The sequence below is a fragment of the Chiloscyllium punctatum genome, chromosome 18 (genome assembly GCF_047496795.1).
Source record: "Chiloscyllium punctatum isolate Juve2018m chromosome 18, sChiPun1.3, whole genome shotgun sequence".
NCBI lineage: Eukaryota > Metazoa > Chordata > Chondrichthyes > Orectolobiformes > Hemiscylliidae > Chiloscyllium > Chiloscyllium punctatum.
In genome coordinates, this window is record NC_092756.1 from 67,564,289 (window position 1) to 67,587,423 (window position 23,135).

General features: G+C 42.4%; 1 pseudogene; it reads right to left on the minus strand.

Annotated features, from left to right (window-relative positions):
* LOC140489159 (NACHT, LRR and PYD domains-containing protein 3-like) overlaps positions 1-23,135 on the minus strand; it is a 139,430-nt pseudogene that overhangs the window by 72,625 nt on the left and 43,670 nt on the right.

Consider the following 23,135-nt stretch of genomic DNA (forward strand, 5'->3'; position numbering starts at 1 on the left):
TGCTCATGGGAATGTGGGTCACCAAATCTCACTAAAACTTCACAAGGGATTCCAGTTGTTCACTTTTGACTTGAAACTGCCTTGAACCGCTCTTTCACAGACGACCCCAATAACTCTTAATGTTAAAGAACAAAGAAAATTTACAGCCCAGGAACAGTCCCTTCAGTCCTCGAAGCCTGAGCCAATCCAAATCGACTGTCGAGATCTGTCACCCAATTCCTAAGCGTCTGTATCGCTCCGTTGCCCACCTACTCATGCATCTGTCCAGACGCAACTTAAATGAATCTACCGTGCCTGCCTCTACTACCTCTGCTGGCAATGCATTCCAGGCACCTACCACCCTCTGTGTAAAGTACTTGCTGCGTGAATCCCCCTTAAACTTTTCACTTCTCACCTTGAAAGTATGACCTCTCGTTATTGAATCCTTCACCCTGGGAAAAAGCTTATCTCTATCCACTCTGTCTAAACCCTCCATGATTTTGTAGACCTTAATCAGGTCTCCCCATCAAACTCCTTTTTTCTAAAGAAAACAATCCTAACTTACTCAACCTCTCTTTATAGCTAGCATCTTCCATACCAGGCAACATCTTCGTAAACCTTCTCTGCACCCTCTCCAAAGTGTCCACATCCTTTTGGTAATGTGGCGCCCAGAACTGTACACAATATTCATAATGCAACCGAACCAATGTCTTGTACAATGTTAACATGACCTGTCAGCTCTTGAATAATCAATACCCCGTACAATGAAGGCAAGCATACTACATGCCTTCTTGACCAGTCTATCCACCTGTGCAGCAACCTTCAGGGTACAATGGACCTGAACTCCCAGATCTCTCTGCTCTAACATTTCCCAAGGCTCTTCGATTTACTGTATAATTCGCTCTAGAATTAGACTTCCCAAAATGCATCACCTCATATTTGCCTGGATTGAACTCCATCTGCCACTTCTCCACCCAACTCTCCATTCTATCTATATCCTCCTGCATTGTCTGACAGTCCCTTATGCTTTCTGCTACTCCACCAATCTTTGTGTAATCTGCAAACTTGCTGATCATACCAACAGTGCCCTCTTCCAGATCTTTGATGTATATCACAAACAACAGTGGACCCAGCACAGACCCCTGTGGAACACCACTGGTCACCTTTCTCCATTTCGAGAAACTCCCTTTAACTGCTACTCTGTCTCCTATTGCTCAACCAGTTCTTTATCCACCTAGCTAGAACACCCTGCACACCGTGTGACTTCACTTTCTCCATTAGTTTACCATAAGGAACCATATCAAACCTTATCAAACACCTTACTAAAGTCTGTGTATATGCCCTTCCTTCATCTATCAACTTGGTCACTTCCTTGAAGAACTCTATTAAGTTGGTAAGGCATGATTTCCCCCGTACAAAATCATGTTGCCTAACACTGACAAGCCCATTCTTTTCAAATATAAGTAGACTTTATCCCTCAGTACCTTCTCCAGCAACTTTCCCATCACTGACGTCAGGCGCACTGGTCTGTAGTTACCCGGATATCCCTCCTACCCTTTTTGTACAGGGGGACAACATGACCAACCCTCCAGTACTCTGGCACCTCACCTGTGTTTAAGGATAATACAAAGATATTTGTCAGGGCCCCAGCTATTTCCTCTCTCACCTCCTTCAGGAACCTGGGATAGATCCCATCTGGTCCTGGGGATTTGTCCACCTTAATAACATCCAGCTGCCCAACACATCTTCCCTACTTATGTCAACGTGATTCAGAGTAATCAAACTTCGAACTCTAGTCTCAACATTCATCATATCCCTCTCCTCAGTGAATACTGATGCAAAGTAATCATTCAGAATCTCACCCATTTTCTCAGGTTTGGCACATAGCCTTCTTATATATCCTTTAGTAGACCAATCCTTTCTCTAGTTACCCTTGCTTTCAACGGGACATGCCTATCCTGCACTATCTTTCACCTACCTTTGAAAGCCTCCCAAATACCAAATGTGGACTTCCCTTCAAATAGCTATGTCCAATCCACATTTCCAAGATCCTGCCTAATTTTGATATAATTGGCCTTGGCCCAGTTTAGTACTGTTCCCTTAGAATCTCTTTCATCTTTGTCTACGAGTATTCTAAAACCTACAGAATTGTGGTCACTGTTACCAAAGAAATCTCCCACCACAACTTCTACCACCTGGCCTGGCTTATTCCCCAACACCAGGCCCCTTCCCTCAGACTATTGACATACTGTTCCAGAAAACTCTCCTGGACACTTCTTACAAATTCTGTCCCATCCAGACCTCTGACACGAAGTGTATCCCAGTCAATGTTAGGAAAATTAAAATCTCCCATCACTGCCTGTTGCCTCTACATCTTTCCATAATCTGTTTATCCATCTGTTCCTCTACTTCATGCTCACTGTTGGGAGGCCTGTAATACAGCCCCAACAATGTAACTGCAACCTTCTTATTTCTCAACTCCACCCATAATGCCTCACTACTCAAGCCCTCCATCATGTCCTCCTTTAGCACAGCCGTGATATCATCCCTGACCAGTAATGCAACACCTGCCCTGATTTTACTTCCCTCCCTGTCCTGTCTGAAGTGTTTATATCCTGGAACATTTAGTTGCAAATCATGCCCTTCCTTCAACCAAGTCTCTGTGATTGCAATAATATCATACTCCCAGGTACCAATCCAAGTCCTAAGTTCATCTGCCTTCCCCCTATACTCCTTGCATTAAAGTATATGCATTTCAGGCCACCAGTTGTTTTGCAATCATCTGCTCTCTGCTTACTCTTCCCCTTATTAATGCTAACTTCATGATTCATACATTTATATGTCTGGCATTCCACCTTCCTTTCCTGGGTCTACACTCCTCTGGATTCTGGAAACTGCTCTCATAAGCATGGCTCCAGCTGATGGCTAGTTCCATCAAGCCAGTACTGGCCCTGGCAGAATTGCAATCTGGCTCAGCTATTCTGATCCCAGATATGAGGGACTATCTTGAGGTGAGGTTGAGTCGGCTCATGTGCTCATTGGTTTAGAAGAATGAAAGGTAATCTTATTGAAACATACAAGGTTCTTAGAGGACTTGATAGGCCAGATGAGGAGAGTTTGCTTCCCCTTGTGGCAGAATCTAGGACTAGAGGAAATAATCCAATGAAAGTTCACCCACTAAAGACAGATGTGTGGTTTTTTTTCCCTCTAAAGGTAGTGAATCTATGGAATTCTGTACCACACTGTAGAGATGAATCGTTAAGTATATTCAAGGCTAAGATAGCCAGATTTTTAATCAGTAAGAGAATTAAGGGTTGCAGAGAATTTATTACAATGTGTGAGATGGTTATGAGGATAAGTCAGTAAAGGAGTTCAGGATTATGAGATAGACACGATCTCATTTAACGCAGAGCAGACTTGACAGGCTGAATACCTTATTTTTGCTGCTAAACTATTAAAGTTAAACATCCCTTTCTGACTGGAGAAATACAATAATCCAATTGTTTGTTTTTAGTTTGCATTTGGATAATTTTTCTCTTACCTTTTCTCGTATTGCATCACCACTCTGGCCCAAACTCTTAATCAGTCTTTTCTCCCCGTGGATGCTCAATGATGCACATGAATTCATTTATTTTCTGTTTTCACTGACCTTAATGACTGCAATCTGCAACAAGAATTCTTCATGGCCACACACAGTTGTTTCATTGCCACATCACTGATTTCGGTATTTTCCAGCCTGAAAAATTGAAAATATTCTGATCAAACCTAATTCTCTGGCAGATCCTTCACGTAGAATTAAATCCAACTCAAAGGTGTTTGATCAGGTGTCACGCAAAATACTTTTAAACAGTATTAAAGCTGTGTGTTTCAAGGTATGGAAATCAGCATGAATAAGAAATTAGCTAAGGGACAACTAGCGAGTTTTATTTTGTTTGTTCGTAGGCTGTGGGCATCACTGGCAACATTTATCACCCATCCTGAATTGCTGTGGAATTGAGTGGGTTGGTTAAAAAAAAAGAAAATCAAAGAACAGCAGATGCTGGAAATCAAAAACAAAATTGCTTGGAAAACTCAGCAGCTCTGGCAGCATCTGTGGAGAGAAAGCAGAGTTAATGTTTCGGGTCCAGGAATGCCTCTTCAGAAATGAGTTTGTGAATGGTTTGAATCTGGAGTCACAAGTAAGGATAGCAAATTTCCTTCCCCAAAAGGGTATGAGTGAAACACTGGGGTTTTTACAACTATGATTGAATGGTCATCATTAAGCCAGCTTTAGTTCCAGATTTTTACTGAATTCAAATTTTGCTAGCTGCCAGAGTGGGAGCTGAATCCATGTCTCCCTGGACACCATGATGACTAGTCCAGTGATATTACTACTAATTCAACATACCCTTTGGATTTATAAGTGAACAAAATTAAGTTGAATACATTTGGGCAATTTACATTCGTAATTAGGCAGTAAGCATAAAATATCTTTTATCAGAAATACTGCTCATGAAACCATAGGTTTGTCATTAAAACCTATTTGTTTCATACTGTTCATTTCTCCCAATCAGGCTTATGTAAGACTTCAGATTCATGTCAGTGAAGCAGTTGCATTTTAACCACCCTCTGAAGTGATTCACCAAACCATTCAGCAGTAACAAAACTGCTGCAATCCACAGGGCAGCACAGTGACTCAGTGATTAGCACTGCTGCCTCACAGCATCAGGTTTGATTCCAAACTTGGGTGACTGTCTGTGTGGCGTTTGCACATTCTCCCCGCGTCTGCATGGGTTTTCTCCACACGTTCTGGTTTCCTCTCAAAGTCGAAAATGTGGTGCTGGAAAAGCACAGCAGGTCAGGCAGCATCCGAGAAGCAGGAGAATCAACGTTTCGGGCATAAGCCCTTCATCAGGAATGAGGATATTTCCTCTCAAAGTCCAAAGATACGCAGGTTAGGCGGATTGGCTCTGCTATATTGCCCATAGTGAATGGAGATGTGCAGGCTAGGTGGATTAGCCATGGGAATTGCAGGGTTATAATGTAAGGATGTGAGTCTGGTTGGGATGCACTCTTAAGGGATGATACAGTCTTGATGGCCAAATGGCCTGTTTCCACACTGTTGGGATTCTATGATTTACCACACAGACTGAAATTGTTCAAGTTGGCAGCTCAGCTCCCCATCTTATCAGGGACAAGTAGGGGTGAGACCATGGATGCTCAGTGGTTAGCACTGATGCCTCACAGCACCAGGGACCCAGGTTTGATTCCAGCTTCGGGCAACTGTCCGTGTGGAGTTTGCATATTCTCCCCGTGGCTGTGTGGGTTTCTTACGGGTGCTGCAATGGTGGGCAGGTTAGGATGGATTGGCCATGCTAAATTGCCCATAGTGTTCAGGGATGTGTAGGTTAGGTACATTAGTCAGGGGTAAATGTAGAGCAATGGGGAATGGGCTTGAGTGGGATACTCTTCAGAGGGTCAGTGTGGACTTGTTGGGCCAAAGGGATTCTGTGATAAATGTCAGCTTTTCCAGCTATGGTCATACCTTCAAATGGACAAAATAAGTAAACCCAAAGCCTAGGGCAATATAGTGACAGTGACTTCAGGAGGACATAAGCAAGTAAGTAAACAAGCCATATAGAAGATCAAATTTAATGCAGAGAAAACATCTAACAAATCATTCTGATCTGTACTAAACAAGCCGCCACAATGCTAACCCTGCCAACAAAACCAATATTAAGTACTTTTCAAACAAACCAACGGTTGCAGCAAAATTATGGATGGGAACATAAACAGAGGTTCCTTTAAATGTGACTCTTCAATCCAACATTTTTGATATTTTAATGTCCAAGTTCCTTACATCCAGAATTCCAAATCTATGGCTTGTACAACCAGGTCTTGCATATTGTATGATCCTTTATGATGAGAGGTCATCTACTGAGGATTCCTTTCACCTGATTATGTTCCAACAAGTCTAGTACCAAATGTATGAGAACTATTATTTGATGGGTATTGATTGGAATCACCATGTAACTGATATGAAACTCATGGTAACCACTGCCCGACCAAACAGAGCTTGCTTTCCCACTTAGCAATTACAGTCATAGAGTTATAGGACAGATCAGCACCGAAATAGATGCTTTGTTCCAACTCATTCATGCCGACCATATATCCTAAATTTATCTAGTTTCATTATTACGGCGTCATTGTGTACAAGGTTCCTCTCCAGTAATTCCTGCTCAAGGTTCGGGCTTGCCAAAACGTGCCTTACAGTACTAGTTTGTAAGACATTGTCTTACTCCTATTGTAACACCTGTTTATAAAATCTTACTTAATTCCCACTACAACACTTTACATTTGAACCGATTCCAAATTGAGTTCCTGGTCTTTTGGTTTTGGGAAGAAGTCAGGCAGGTTCAATCAGACTCATCGAGCATTTAGCGCTGAAATGTACCTGCACCCACAATAGTGTTAATATCTGACTATATTGTCAAGATATTCAATGGGAGCTTCTAGTCATTGCATTGTACCCAATTAATTCCAGACACATTTTTGGACAGCTTCATTCTCAGGTCAGGTGCTACTATTTGTTCAAGTAGTTGGAACTTTACTAACACTCCAACCTGAAATCTGCTCAGGTTTGTCCAGGTTAGAATACATTGATGTATGATCAAGAATAAGCCTTGCAATTTCAAATTGTTCCTTGTCTTTTTAAACTTAGCCAAGTGGAATTTGTTGTTATTGTTCAGTTGGGTACATTCATTTTGTATTTTCTACAATACATTATTCTAATCCTTGGGATTGAATCTCTACATGCCTAGTTGTCCTGCCATCATTCCTCTGCCCTTCAGAATTGTCATATAAATTCCAACAGATGACACTCCGTCCCTGTAAAATTACAGTGATTAGATTAGATTAGATTAGATTACTCACAGTGTGGAAACAGGCCCTTCGGCCCAACAAGTCCACACCACCCCGCCGAAGCATAACCCACCCATACCCCTACATCTACTTCTACCCCTTACCTAACACTACGGGCAATTTAGCATGGCCATTTAATCTGGCCTGCACATCTTTGGAGTGTGGGAGGAAACCGGAGCACCTGGAGGAAACCCACGCAGATACGGGGAGAACGTGCAAACTCCACAGTCAGTCGCCTGAGGCGATCTGAACCCAAAATCACTTAAAGGTAGGGAACTGACTTTGATATGATGGTAAGTGCACTGTGGTGTACAGTTATGAAAGGAGAACCAGAGTGCCACCACTGTATCATCTCACAAGGTTAAAAGACTGTCATTCTCTTACCAAAGTTCCTGAACTTGACTTTTGGATAGAATCAGGAGAGCTCCGAGAAAGTTCACCAGATGCTTTGTTATGTCTTTATTAACTAACCTAATATTGCGAGAAATGAAATTTAAATATTAATGTATTTTTATCAAAGTTAAAACCCAAAGTCATAAAATAACAATTGCATTGAAATAGCCATTGAATTTGCATCCTTTGAAATAACATATTATGCTTCAAATATCCTACTACGTTAATAAATATCCTAATTTCAATTTCAACTGGATTGTTGTTCCCTTAAAATTGAAGAGAAACTTTTAAGTTTTAGTACAGCATTTGAAGAATCACTCCATTCAAAACATTACACTGAGGGGTGACCTTATAGAAGTTTATAAAATCATGAGGGACATGGATAGGGTAAATCGATACCCTGGGGTGGGGGAGTCCAAAACTAATAGGTTTAAAGTGAGAAGGGAAAGCTTTAAAAGGGACCAAGGGTGGTGCATGTATGTAATGAGCTGGCAGAGGAAGTGGTGGAGGCTGGTACAATTACAGTATTTAAAAGGCATCTGGATGGATATATGAATAGGAAGGATTTAGAGGGAAATGGGCCATGTGCTGGCAAATGGGACTAGATTGGGTTCGGATATATGGTCAGCATGGACAAGTTGGACCGAAGGGTCTGTTTCCTTGCTGTACATCTCTATGACTCTTTGACTCTCCAGCTGCTGCCAGACCTGTTCAGTTTCTCCAAAAAAATTTTGAGTTTTTCTTGAAGGCTTTCATTTGTTTTATCTGTAATATTGTGCTTACTTGGATTATCCTCGTACAATTTTGTTTGCACTTGCAAGGGGTAGTGGAGGGCATTGCAGTCATATTTGGGACCACATCCATAAATGTTAAAACTTTAAAGAATGAGGACATGTTAAAAGTGCAAGAAGGATAAATCTCTTTTTCTTCACTACAAGCCTGTAGTGATTGTAATGAGGTTAACCAGGTGAACCTCAGAGTATGAGAGTGGCACAGTAGCTCAGTGAGTAGCGCCATTGCCTCACAGCACCAGGAACCTGGGTCCCATACCAGCCTCGGATAACTGTTTGGAGCTTGCACATTCTCATGTCTGCATGGGTTTTCTTTGAGCGCTCCAGTTTTCTCCCACAGTCCAAAGATGTGCAGGGTAGGTGGATTTGCTATGCTAAGTTGCCCTTACTGTCTAGGGATGTGTTGGTTAGGTGGATGAGCCATGGGAAGTGCAGTGTCATGTGGATTGGATAGGATGGTGAGTCTGAGTGGGATACTCTTCAGGGAGTCGGTGTGGACTTGCTGGACTAAATAGCCTGTTTCCATACTATAGAGGGTCAATGGTTCATTATGAGTACCCTAATTGGGGCTGTTAATCTGGTGCAAAACAGGAATCCAGAAATAAACAGGAGTATCAGAGGTTCTGGTCACTCTGAGAGAGCAGGATCAGTGTGAGGGACTTTACATGTGTAAATAAAGGGTGACTTGGTGAAGGAATACCAGCCTCGGTGGAGTTATTTCAGGCAATGAGAGAAAAGCATGTCGGTGAAGACATTTGTTCGCAATGGTCTTCTTTGAGTTGTAGTAAGCATTTCTGGCATCATGCCATTCTTTTTGGGAAGCTTGACTCATTCAAGCCTGCTGTTCAAAACAGGGCCCGGTATGTGGAAAGAATGCATTTTTTTTGTGCAAATGACATTAGGGGTAGATGAAAATCAACTGGTAATTCTCCCAACAGCTTGTGGACCTGGAGTTTTTTTTTTGGTCGTTAGGAACTCTCCCCGAGGCATCTTTCAAGCGTTGGCAGATTTAGTTAAGGAACATTACAGTTACAAGTATCCTCTAATTCTGATACACTGTCAGTTTTACTCAGCAATTCTAGAACCAGATGAAACCATTTCAGAATTTTTGACCAGGTTAAGACAACAGGCATGTGACTTTGGTATAACTCCTAATGAGATGTTGAGAGACTATTTGGTATGTGAGATTAATGCTGTTACCATGTAAAAGTACCGAATAGGTGCGGCCAGTTTGGACTTCAAACAGGCAGTATTAACTGGCTTTATCATTGGAAAATGCAGAATGTGGAGCATATAAATTGCAGGCTATCCCGATGGAAGTGAACACCCTTTCCAGTCTGACCGAGCTTGGGGAACACCACTTAAGTGAAGGCAATTGCATAGCCTTACTCAGGACATCTCCTGAACAGAGGGACTCTCAATCAGCCCACAGCAAAACCCCAAAACAAAGCCAAGCCTCATCCAAATGGTAAAAGTTTCTTCAAGATCAGGCTGGCAGGCCATTGTAATTGATGCCAGAATGTGGACTTAAGAAAGCAAGAGTCCCACAAGAACTAAATTGAGTAAGGGAACTCATAGGCTTATATCTAGAAGAGTGCACACCTTGGTAAGTCTATATTGTTTGGAACAGTTAAATTGCTTAGCAGCATCTGAATCAGAATCAATAAAAATAAATGTCTGGTTCAACAGTCACCCAGATCTAATGGAGGTCAATACTGGTGCAGCTGTATCAGTGATCGCAGAAGTCTTTAACAAAATTTGCTCTGTACTCCAGTCATCAAGTTTGCACAAGATCTCAATTAGACTGTAATCTTACACTGGGGAACCTGTGCAGATTAAGGGTACAACTTCCATTCTGGTCTCTTATGAGAAGCAGATGGTGCAATTACCACTGATTGGTGTAATAGGGTTGGACCCAAACAGAATAGGGCAAAATCAGCTGAGGACAATTCACATAATGGCTTAACATTCTTTCAATTCAAAAATGATTGCATGAGTAACGTCCTTATTAAATACCCAGAGGTTTTTCAGAAAGGTCTAGGGACTACCAAAGCAGATCAGGCCACCTTGCATGTTGACAAGGAAGCAATTCTACAATTCTTCAAAGCCTGACCAGTGTCATTTGCCTAACGGGCAAAAGTAGAGGTAGAAATCAGAAGGCTGAAAAGTGAAGGAATCATCAAACCAACACAGTTTGAAGAATGGGCAGCACTAGTCATAACCCTGATTGCGAAGCCAAAGGGTCAATTTGCCTTTTATACAAATTGTAAACTACTTTTCACAACTGGATAACTACCCAATGCCTTGCATGGAGGACTTGTATACAAAGCTGGCGGTGGGGGGGTCTGTCCAGCTTGCATTGAGCTGCCTCCCATTGGCAGATATACCAGCAGTGATACCGCCACTGGAAGAGTCTGTAATGGTTTCAAATTTTCTGGGCACTCTTCCAGTGACAGATAACTGGCCATCATTTACCAGTAGGGAATTGGAGTATTTCCTAAATTTGAATGTTATTCTTCATATAAAGACAGCTCCATTCCATCCATCATCCAATGGTCCAGCAGAAAGAACAGTCCAAACATTGAAGGCAGGCTCAAAGAAACAACCTACAGCTTCACTCGATACCAAACTGTCCTGGTTCCTATCTATGTATCAAATGAAAGCTGTAAACTTGCAAATGGTACAGGAGCTAAACAGGACTGCATTTCCATTTGTTCCACAACCCGTGGGTTCTCCCTCTCCATCAAGTGTGGAAAATGTCTGGATGGAATCTGAGATGAGCTTGGCAGATGCTGCTGTCTTGATGCTTTTGCTGCCTGGAATGGAGAATGAATTTCTTCTGAGATACTCCAGGTGCAAGAGTCAAGCTACTGTGTGTTACACATCACGCGTATCAGTGGCAGAGTTGGAGGAACCTGACTTGATGAGAAAGTGACTCCAGGAGGAGCTACAAACAAAAAAGAACTGGACTCAGACGGGGAATGATATTGTGATTGTAATGAGGTCACCCAAGTGGACCTCATAGAATAGGAGTTCCCTGATTGGACCAGGTTAACAGTCCCTATCAAGGAGCTCTGGCTGACAGATACACAGGAGTGTCAGAAGTTGTGTTCACTCTAAGAGTTAAATCCAAGAGAGCTGAATGAGTGTCAAGAACTTCAACGTGGGGCGGCATGGTGGCTCAGTGGTTAGCACTGCAGCCTCACAGCACCAGGGTCCCAGGTTCAATTCCAGCCTCGGGCAACTCTCTGTGTGGAGTTTGCACATTCTCCCAGTGTCTGCATGGGTTTCCTCCGGGTGCTCCAGTTTCCTCCCACAATCCAAAGATGTGCAGGTCAGGTGAATTGGCCATGCTAAATTGTCCATAGTGTTAGAGGGAAATGGGTCCGGGTGAGTTACTCTTTGGAGGGTCGATGTAGCTGGTTGGGCCGAAGGGCCTGGTTCCACACTGTAGGGAGTCTAACGTCTAAATAAAAAGTGACTTGATGACAGGATACCAGCCTCAGTGGAGTTATTTCAATGTCAGTGTTCCAATTTAGTAGAAAGTCTGAAAACTGAAGAACACTGGAAGAATCTTCTGCACATTTGCAATTTCAGCAAAATTCTGTTCTCGTACACTCCAGAGTTAACTAGAAGTATACATACAACCAAATTAGCAGCACGTAGCACCCATTATTTATATACCTAGACCAAAGCATGCTATTTCTGTATCAGAGAAAATCAGGAGACCAATGAACTATAGCTTGTTTTAACTCCAAAGAAGGTTTTCACTCTATGCCATGTTCCAACATGACAAGAAATTTAAAAACTTAGGCCAATTGTAATTCCCAGTGTGACGTCAGAATAATTTGTGACTTCAGAAACAGCAAAAAAAGGAAATCTCCCAATTATATTTATAATTGTATAAACATGAATGGTGATATTACACAACTGGTAAAGAAATGTTGATATTAACACAGGTAATATTAATTGTATGTATAATTGTGTATCCACATACGAAAGGATGATGAGATCCCTTCATTCAAATTTCAAGGGAAATGACATACTTCACTTTTCGGAATAGTTTCGCAACAGGCAGCAACTTCCAGAGCAGTTCATCAGACAGGTTGTAATCTGCTATATTGAACTCCTGCATGTCGGAGTTCGATGCTTGGAGCACAAACGCTATGGCCGAGTATTCAGCCGCTTCCAGGTCTCGAGTCGCCAGAGCTCCTTCCTTTAGAGATTGCTTCAGTTTGTCGACTATACAGCCATCGTTCAGCTCATTTAAGCAATAGAACAGGTTCAGGCATCGTTCCGCAGGAATGTCCCTGTGTAAAGTTTTCTTGATGTAGGCTGCAGTCCGTGTGGCGTCCTCGCCACCACTCACCCCCTGGCTCGACAGACCCTGCAAAAGTTGGAGGTTCTTTTCTGTTGACAGGCCACAGAGGAAGCGGAAAAACATATCCAGGTGCCCACTTTGACTCCACACTGCTTTCTTGCATGCACTTTTACAAACGTCAGAAAAGCTGGGACGGGAGAATAGGCCTCGCAACTTCGTCACCAGCCCCTTTGCCAGTGGGTTTGGGTGCTGGCCCATGTGGTGCTGAAGGAAAACGTACAGGGCAGCAAAATACTCCTGCATTGTCAGGTGTATGAAGGCATAAGCCTTGTGCTGAAAGATAGGCTCGTCTTGCAGGAGGATCTCTTTGCAAAAGCCATCACACAGCAGAGATAGGTCTACCCTAAATGACTCCATGTCCCTTTCATGGAAGACAAGCTTCTGGACTTTTAGACAGTGGAAGGCCAACCTTCCCAGGTTCAGAATGACTGGGCGCTTGGCTTGCAGCAAGTCACTGACCTTTTCCCTCTCAGTTACCCCGTGGCTCTGCTTATCTTGGTGGTACATTATCATCACAATCAAGAAGTTGCTGTAGACCTCAGTGATGGTTCTGGGAGTGTGTTGGTGGATGTCGGTCTCACTGCAAGATTTCATGGCATGTAGCAGGACAGTGGCCAGAATCCAACAGAAAGCTGGGACATAGCACATGGTGAAAAGGCTGGGTTGCCTCATTATATTGGACAAAATCATATCCGCCCTTCCTTTGCATTTTTTGCGAAAGTATTCCTCTTTCTCTTCATCTCGAAATCCTTGAATTTCCGTCAGTCTGTCAATGTAAGCAGCTGGGATTTGACGGGCAGCTGCAGGACGGGCCGTTATCCAAACAGAGGCATGGGAAAGCAGGGTTCCTTTAATTAAATTCACGAGGAGAACATGGAGTTTCATCGTGTGCTCAACATCAGCATATTCGGGGCTTTTATTGAAATCCAAGCAGAGACGACTTTCATCCAAGCCATCAAAGATGAAGAGACATTTGATGTTGGTGTCCTTTAAGAAGGTTGCTGTGTCCCCAGTGTGAGGGTAGTACCTCTGGACCAGCTGGCTGATGCTGAGTTTACTTTCTGGCAGCAGATTGAGTTCCCGGAACGGGAACATGAACAGGAAGTCAAAGTCCAAGGCCGCCGAGCCATTAGTCCAATCATAAGCAAACTTATGCACACAGATAGTTTTCCCAATTCCCGCCAATCCCTTGGTTACGGTGATCCTCGGTGGCCGGGATTGCTGCAGCGAACAGACAAATATTTCCGTGTAGTTGATGGAACGGGCACCAGACCTTTCCTGCTTGGACATAGCTTCAATATCCATCACCTCATGTCTCTGGGGAATTGAGTTGTAGTCACCTTCAGTTATCCAAAGGTTGGTGAAATTCTCTGTTAGCAAGATCTTTTCACCTGGCTTACTTGTGTATTCAGTGATGTACTGGACTTTTTCCCTCAGCACCTTCTTATGCTTATTAATAACTCCCGCAAAGTCCACAGTGTCTCTTCGCATTCGTCGGCTTTCTGTTAGGAATGGCACAGAAAAACCATATTACTTTTAGACAGAATGATGTTCCTAGCACAAGGGGACAGAGGTTCAAATTAAGGGCTGTCCTATTTAAGATATAGATGATGAGTTTTTTTCCAAGAGTGTAGTGGAATGCTCTACCTCCAGAAAACAATGGAAGCTAGGGTATGGATTTTCAAGTCAAGGTAGATTTATTCTTGACCAACAAGAGAGTCAAAGAGTATCAGATTTAGGTGCAGGAAGAGGAGCTGGAATCAAACTAGCCATGATCAAATGGTGAAATACATTCAGGAGACCAAATTGCCTATTTCTGTTGTTAATTAGTATGTTGATACTGTCTGTTCAACTTTACATTGATTGTAGGATAGTTCATTTTTATCTTGCATTTCATGATACTTTAGACCATCAAAGCTACCCAGAAGGTTTAGGTTTGATTGTCAAGATTCTGCATGCAAATGATAAGTGAACAATAGCTGTTGGTTTAATGTATTTAATCTAGGAATTATAGTTCAGTATGGAGGTAGAGCGGAAGACAGGAGGGCCTGGAGATCAGCACCAGCACCTAAAGAAACTATCCAGCCTGGTCCACTCAATTCAATAAATGGGGTTAAATATGGTTACAGAACTAAATGTAAAACTCAGTGGTCTATGGAGTAGAATTAACTTTAGATTCACAGGTCCCTGGCATCAGTACTCGGAAAGTGAGAGTTGTAATGTTGGGATTGTCTGAACCATGCGGAGACCAGTGGGCTTTAATCCTAATAGTGAGGTGAGGAGTCAAGTCTGGGAGGCTGTGATAAATTAAAGAGGGAAAAATAAGGCAACAGAGCAAGGTAGCAATAAGGGAAGTATAATCAGTTTGGCAAGAAGGGACAGAGTGCACAAACTTGAGAGTGTGATAGCAGATAAGACCAAAGATTGCAAAGACCAAAGTATGTTTTTTTTAAACACAGTTAAAGGCTCTGTATCTGAATACACATTGCAATCATAATAAAACAGATGAATTGACAGCTCAAATGTAAATACGTATGAGTCATTACAGTGACAAGGCTGCAAGCTGACAAGGCTGGGGCTTGAATATTCAAGGACATGTGACATTTCAGAAGCTGGAGAAGCTAGGAAATAGTTGACGATAATCATTTTTGAGAAGATTTGTAGCTCAGGTTGATGATAAGTATGTAAGTTAGTTCGCTGAGCTGGAAGATTTGTTTTCAGACATTTCGTCACTATACTAGGTAACATTATCGGTGAGAGTCTCCGGTGAAGTGGTATGTCCCACCTCTCCATTTATAGGTCTTGGTTTCGTAAGGTGGGCAATGTCATTTCCAGTTCTTGTTTTTCCAAGGGAAGGTAGATAGGATCTAAATCGATGTGTTTATTGATGGAGTTCTGGTTAGAGTGCCATGCCTCTAAGATTCTCCTGCGTGTTCACCTGTTCTAGGATATGTGTATTGTCCCAGTCAAAGTGGTGTCCTTCTTTGTCTGTATGTATGGAAACTAGTGATAGTGGGCTGTGTCTTTTGATGGCTAGTTGGTGTTCGGGTATCCTGGTGGCAAGTTTCCTGCTTGTTTGTCTGATGTGTTTTTTTTAATTTCTTGTTTGGTATCTTGTAAATGATGTTAATTTTGCTGATGGTATCTAATGGATCCTTTCGGTTCATTAGCCGCTGATTAAGTGTTTTGGTTGGTTTGTGGGTTACCGTGATACCAAGGGGTCTGAGTAGTTTGGAAGTCTACAAACCCAAACAAGCAGACACAATACAACCAAAAACTATAGCCACATTATCAAAGACTTCCAGACTACTCAGACCCCTTGGCATCATGGTAGCCCACAAACCTACCAACACCTTAAACAGTGACTAATGAACCTAAAGGATCCATTAGATACCATCAGCAAAACCAATGGCATTTACAAGACACCATACAAGAACTGTAAAAAACACTACATCAGACAAACAAGCAGGAAACTTGCCACCAGGATATACGAACACCAACTAGCCATCAAAAGACACAACCCATTATCACTAGTTTCCATACTTACAAAGAAGGACACCACTTTGACTGGGACAACACACACAGCCTAGGACACGCAAAACAAAGATACGCATGAGAATTCTTAGAGGCATGGCATTCTAACCAGAACTCCATCAATACTAGATCCTATCTACCTTCCCTTGAAATAAAGAACTGGAAATGACATCTTCCACTTTAAGAAACCAAGACTTATAAATAGAGAGGAAACAATAAAGGTTGGAACTCCATTGTGGGAGTTGTGTGTAGACCTACGAACATCAATTACTATTGGAGGATGATTCTCTAGATTCAGCCAACGTCTCATTAGATTGGAAAATGAACATCTCTGTTCATAAAGAAGGATTAATGAGGGTAGCGCAGCAGATATTGTCTCCATGAAATTTAATAAAGCACTTGACAAAGTCCCAGAATAGGATTAGAGATAGCATAGTTTAGCAGTAAAGGTTATTGTAAGTTGTTTCCTTATAAAGTTGAGACTGTTTAATTTGGTATTGGTTTAATTCGGTAATGATTTGACTGTTTCAGTGTTGAGAGACACCTTGGCGAATTCATTCATAGCATTCTGGTTAGAGATGTCTAACTTATTTTAAGGAGACTCTAGACAACAGTTTACATCCCTCGGTGGGCTTCAATGAGAAGTGACCATCGGGTCCTTTGAAGTCGAGCCCACCAGGCTGGTATCCTCAAGAATTCAGCGTCCAAAAATGTAGTGCTGAAAAAATCACAGCAAGTCAGATAGCATTCCAGGAGCAGGAGTGTTGACATTTTGGGCATAAGCCCTTCGTCATTCCTGATGAAGGGCTTATGCCCAAAACATTGACACTCCTGTTCCTCGGATGCTGCCTGACCTGCTGTGCTTTTCCAGTGCCACACGTTTCGACTCTGACACTCCAGCATCTGCAGTCCTCACTTTATCCTCAGAATTCAGCCTTATTTGTAATTAAAAGAGTAATACCTCACTTGAAAACCAGGATTCAAGTGAGTAACTGAGGATACAGGCAGCTGACCTGAAATTGGCCCATCAAATAAGTGTTCTACCGGAGCCATAGCAAACAAAGCATGAGCTGTAAAAGGGGAACGGGTGATACAGAAAATCTGAGCAAGTCAACTTCGAGGAGAACAGGTGTTTACATTTTGTGTGGGAATCCTAAAGTCATTGGCAGCTCTTGGTACCCTCACATACTCCACTACCCCAATCAAAATGACTGCCAGGTGTTTTAAAGAGCAGCTGGAACATGCAGCAGATACTGAGTCAAGGATCTAGGGATAGACGTAATACACAGGTATGCGAAATTCTACAGCCAGAGGAAGGGGTCAAAGACCTATTTCTGAGTAGTGTTAGAAGGGATCACCGTGCTCTAGTTCCACCTGTCTTAAGACTTAGAGAGGCTGCAACAAGAAAGTAGAACATAGAACAGTACACCACAGGAACGGTCTCTTCAGCCTGCAATGTTGCTTTGAACATGACGCCAAATTACACTGATCCCTGCTGCCTGCCCTTGGTCTATATCCCTCTTTTTCTTAACTAAAAGTCTTTAAAACACCCTATCAGATCTGCCTCCACCACCACCCCTGACAGTGTTTTCCGGACTCCTACCACTCTCTGGCTAAAAAACTTGCCCCTCACATCTCCTTTGAACTTGCCCCCTCTCACCTTAAATGTATGCTCCTATTATTTCAACTCTGGTAAAAAGACACTGACCATCAATCCTATCTATGCATCTCAATGTTATAGACTTCTATCAAGTCTTCCTTCAGCTTCCGTGACTCCAGGGAAAACAACTTGAGTTTTTCTAGCTCAAACCCTCTAATTCAGGTAGCATCCTGGTCTTCTGCACCCTCTCCAAAGCCTCCTTATCCTTCCTGTAAAGTGGCAACTAGGGTTGAACACAACCCTCTAAGTGTGCCCTAACCAAAGTCTGACAACATGACATCCTGATTCTTGTACACAATTCCACAACCAATATATTTAAGCATGCCATATGCCCTCTTTTCCACCCTAAATTTACGTGGACACTTGCAGGGAGCAATGGACTTGAACCCCAAGTTTGCTCTGTACATCAATGCTGTTCAAGATCCTGCCAATAACTGTATACTTTTCCTTAACATTTGATCTCCGAAAGAGCAGCACCTGACACTTACCTGGATTAAACTGCATTTGCCATTTCTCTGCCCATATCTGCAACAGATCTATATCCTGATGGATCCTTTGACAACTTTCTACACTACCCATAACCTGTGTGTTGTCTGCAATTACTAATCTACCCATCTACATTTTTATCCAAGTCATTTATATCTATATATCAAACAGCAGAGGTTCCAGTACAGATCTCTATGGAACACCACTAAGTCATGGACCTCCAGCCTGAAAGACACCCTCTGTCTTCTATGGGCAAGATAATTCTGAATCCAAGCAGCTAAATCACCATGGATCCCATGCATCTTAAGCTTCTGAATGAGCCTACCATGAGGGATGTTGTCGAAAGCCTAACTAAAATCCATGTTGATAACATCCACTGCTCTACCTTCATCAATCACCTTTGTCACCTCCTCGAAAACTTCAAGTTAGTAAGACATGACCTCTCCTGCACAAAGCCATGCTCATTGTCCCTAATAAGGCCATGCATTTCCAAATGCACGTAAATCCTATTCCTAAGAATTCTCTCCAATAACTTCCCAACCACCAATGTAAGAGTCAATGACTCTCGTCTCCCGGGTTATCCCTATTTGCCTTCTTGAACAGAGGAACAACATTAGCTACTCGCCAGTCCTCCAGGACCTCTCCAGTGGCCCCAGAAATCTGAAATGTAGCTGAAGCTTTACTCCAATATAGCTACTCCCATACCTTGATAACATGGAAGAGAGATCCAGTAAAGGACCCAACAATAGTATGCTCGCTAGCAAAATGCGGTAAGTGTTCCCTTATCCAACATAGGAGGACACTCTTGGACAATAAAAAGAGGCCCAAATGAACAGTATTCTACAGCAGACCAGACTGACTTTGGACCACAGGTTCCATAGCCCAAGACATATGGTAAGAAACGCATAACAAATTAGGAAAGAAGGCCATTAAGGTAACCATATCAAAAGCAATAGCATGCAGCCTAGAAGATTCCCCATCCAACCAGTTGGGATTAGATCACTGTGAGAGCGAATAGAAACACCTGTTGACAAATTAGCAAATCTAAAGCTTGGACACCAGAGTACAGGACCCATGGTCCATGGGTCAGTTCCATTCCCAATATAAAAAGGCCTATTCAAATGAAAATAGGCAGTCAGAGACGGGGAAGCAGCCTGTATTGATAGGCTAGAACAGCAATGTAAAGAGCTGTAGGCAGCAGCAAGAGTGCTGCACAGTAGTAATGCAGGAAAGGTCAAGACTCTTACAATTGGCAAATGCACAAAGTACCAGGAAAGGATAGAGGATTTTGACCTGGTTAAGATGATTGGCATAAGCATCTGACCTTGGTTTAACCCTTAATGAGATACTGAGACACCATTAGGCATGTGGGATTGATGATGTAACCATGCAAAAACACCTAGTAGCTGAAGCCTTCTGGAATACAAAGAGACACTATAATTGGCTTTATCATTGAAAATATGCAGAAAGATGAGCATATGAGAATATTGTCGAGGAGAAGAATGAGATACGAGATATTAGACTAGAAAGGATCGAGGTTAGTTACGAAGAGATGTTATCAATTCTAGAAGAAGTGAAAATAGACAAGACCTGGGGCTGGATGGGATTTATCCAAGGATTCTCTGGGAAGCTAGAGAGGCGATAGCAGAGCCGTTGGCTTTGATATTTGAGTTGTCATTATCTACAGGTTTAGTACCAGGGGACTGCAAACGTTGTGCCCTTGTTCAAGAAGGGCAGTACAGATGACCCAGGTAATTATAGACGAATGAGCCTTACTTCTGTTGTAGGAAAGGTTTTGGAAAGGATTATAAGAGATAAGCTTTATAATCATCCAGCAAGCAACAATTTGATTTCAGATAGTCAACATGGTTTCGTCAAGGGTTCTTACAAACCTCAATGAGTTTTTTGAGAAGGTGACCAATCATGTATGGGGGTAGGGCAGTTGACGTGTTGTACATGGACTTCAGTAAAGCCTTTGATAAGGTTCCACATGGTAGGCTAATGGAGAAAATGCAGAGACATGGGATTGAGGGTGATTTAGCAGTTTGGATTAGAAACTGGCTTTCTGAAAGAAGGCAGCGAGTGGTGGTTGATGGAAAATATTCAGCCTGGAGTCCGGTTACTAGTGGTGTGCCACAAGGATCTGTTTTGGGACCACTGCTATTTGTCATTTTTATAAGTGACTTAGACACAGGCATAGGTGGATGGATTAGTAAATTTGCAGAAAACACTAAAGTCGGTGGAGTAGTGGACAGTTTGGAAGAATGTTACAGGTTACAGGGGGACTTAGGTAAACTGCAGAATTGAGCTGAGAGGTGGCAAATGGAGTTCAATTCAGCTAAATGTGTTCACTTTGGGAGGAACAACAGGAAGGCAGAGTACTGGGTCAATGGAAAGATTCTTGGTAGTGTGGATGTGCAGAGGGATCTTGGAGTCCATGTACATTGATCACTGAAAGTTGCCACCCAGGTTGATAGTGCTGTTAAGAAGGTATACAATAGCTTAGGTTTCATTGGTAGAGGCATTGAGTTCCAGAGCTGCAATATCATGCTGCAACTATACAGAATGCTGTGCGATTGCACTTGGAATATTGTGTACAGTTCTAGTCGCCTCATTACAGGAAGGATGTGGAAACATTGGAAAAGGTGCAGAGAAGATTTATCAGGATGTTGCCTGGTCTGGAGGGAAGGTCTTATGAGGAAAGGCTGAGAGACTTGGGTCTGTTCTCATTGGAAAGAAGAAGGCTAAGAGGGGATTCGATAGAGACATACAAGATTATCAGAGGATTAGACAGGGTAGACAGTGAAAGTCTTTTTCCTAGGATGATGACATCAGCTTATACGAGGGGGCATAACTACAAATTGAAAGGTGCTAGATTTAAAACAAATGTCAGAGGCAGGTTCTTTATTCGGAGAGTGGTAAGGACGTGGAATGCCCTACCTACCAATGTAGTTAACTCAGCCACATTAGGGAGATTTAAACAATCCTTGGATAAGCACATGGATGATGATAGGATAGTGTAAGGGGATGAGCTTAGAATAGTTCACAGGTTGGCGCAACATTGAGGGTCGAAGGGCCTTTTCTACGCATAGAACATAGAACATGTTCTATGTTCTATGAGTTATGGTTTATTTTGATGGAACTGGACACACTCGCCAGTTCAACTGAACTTGGGGAACACTGCATAAGTGAAGGCAATTGCATAGAGTTACAAAGAACAGAGGGACTCTCAGTCAGAATACAGCAAAAACCCCAAAACAAAGCCAAACCTCGGCCAAATGGTAACATTTTCATCAGGATCTGGGATGAATAAGCCATTATAGTTGCTGCTGGCAGGCAAACTCAAGACAGCAAAAGAATCCCAATTGGCCTAAATTGTGTAACAGAACTCAGAGGCTGGTATCCAGAAGAGTCCACATACTGGAAAGTTCACCTATAACTGGTTTGGAACAGTTAAATTGCTTAACAACATCCAAGTCAGAACCAATCAAAATAAACATCTGGCTAAATGGTTCCCTGGTTCTAATGGAGGTGGATACCAGCACAGCCATTTCAGTGGTTGCAGAACCACTCTTTAACAACATTTGCTCTGGACTCCAAACTTTAAGTTTGCACAAGACCTCATCTTGACAGAGAACCAGGATACATTTACAAATTAAGGGGATAACTTTGGTTCCGATCTCTTATAAGAAGCAGCTGGTTCAGTTACCAGTGATTGTAGTGAAAGGCTTGGGACCAAGATTGATGAGGTGAAGTTAGTTGAGAAAGATTCATATGCATTGGCTCAACATTTTTCAATTGAAAATGGTTGCATGAGTGAAGTCCTAATTAAATTGCCCGGAGGTTTTTCCGGAAGGTCTAGATTACTGTCAAAGGAGCCAAGGCCGTCTTGCATGTTGACCAAGAAGCAATTCAATGATCCTATAAAGCTCGTCCTGTGTCATTTGTCTTACGAGAAAAAATTGAGGCAGAAATCAGAAGGCTGAAAAGCAAAGGAATCATCAAACCAGTCCAATTTGTTGAATGGTAGCACCAGTCGTACCAATTGTGAAGTCCAGCGGGTTGGTTGGCTTTTGTGGGAGCTTAAACAAATCTTCTTCACAGCTGAATAACTACCCAATCCCTCACTTCGAGGATTTGTACACAAAGTTAGCACAGGAGTTGAACTTTCTGAAGCTGGTCATGAGCCATTCATACTTGTAATTACAGTTAGAGGAGGATTGTCAGAAGTATGCTAAAAATAATACCCTTTAGGTTTATGTCAATATTCAAGACTGTCATTTGGGGTATCATCAGCCTGTGCAATTTTTCAGCGGACAATAGAGAACATTTTACAAGGTATACCCCAGGTCACCATTTATCTAGATGACATGTTAATAACCGGGAAGACCAATAAGGAGCACTTGAAGAACTTGATCATAGTCCTTAGATGTTTCTCCCAGGTGGGTGTATGTCTTAGAAGGGAAAAGTATGTATTCCAGGCAACCTAAGTGACCAACTTGGGCCACAGAGTTGACAAGCCTGGGTTATGCCCATTGGAAGATAAAGTGAGGGCGATCAAATGTATCCCGGTTCCCACATCTGTACTGGAGCTCAAGTCTTTCTCTGGGTTGGTGAATTATTACGGAAAGTTCATACATAACCTGGACCCAATCCTGGCATCTTTGCATCATCTCTTCAAAAAAGGTCAGCCTTAGAAATGGTAGCATGGCCAATTGAAACTACTGGACCTGTGCCTCACAACACACTTCACATTCAACAACCAAATATATGAACAAATCAACGGCAGACCCATGGGCTCACCCATCTCTGGACTCATAGCAGAAGCTGCAATGTAAAGATTAGAACAAACAGTCTTACCACAAATTCAGCCCAAACTCTGGGTCAGATATGTGGATGACACCTTTGTAATCATTAAAAACACAGAAATAGAAAACACGCACCAGATCATCAACGCCACACTCACAGGGATCAGATTCACAAGAGAGGAAGAAAAAAAGGACAACCAACT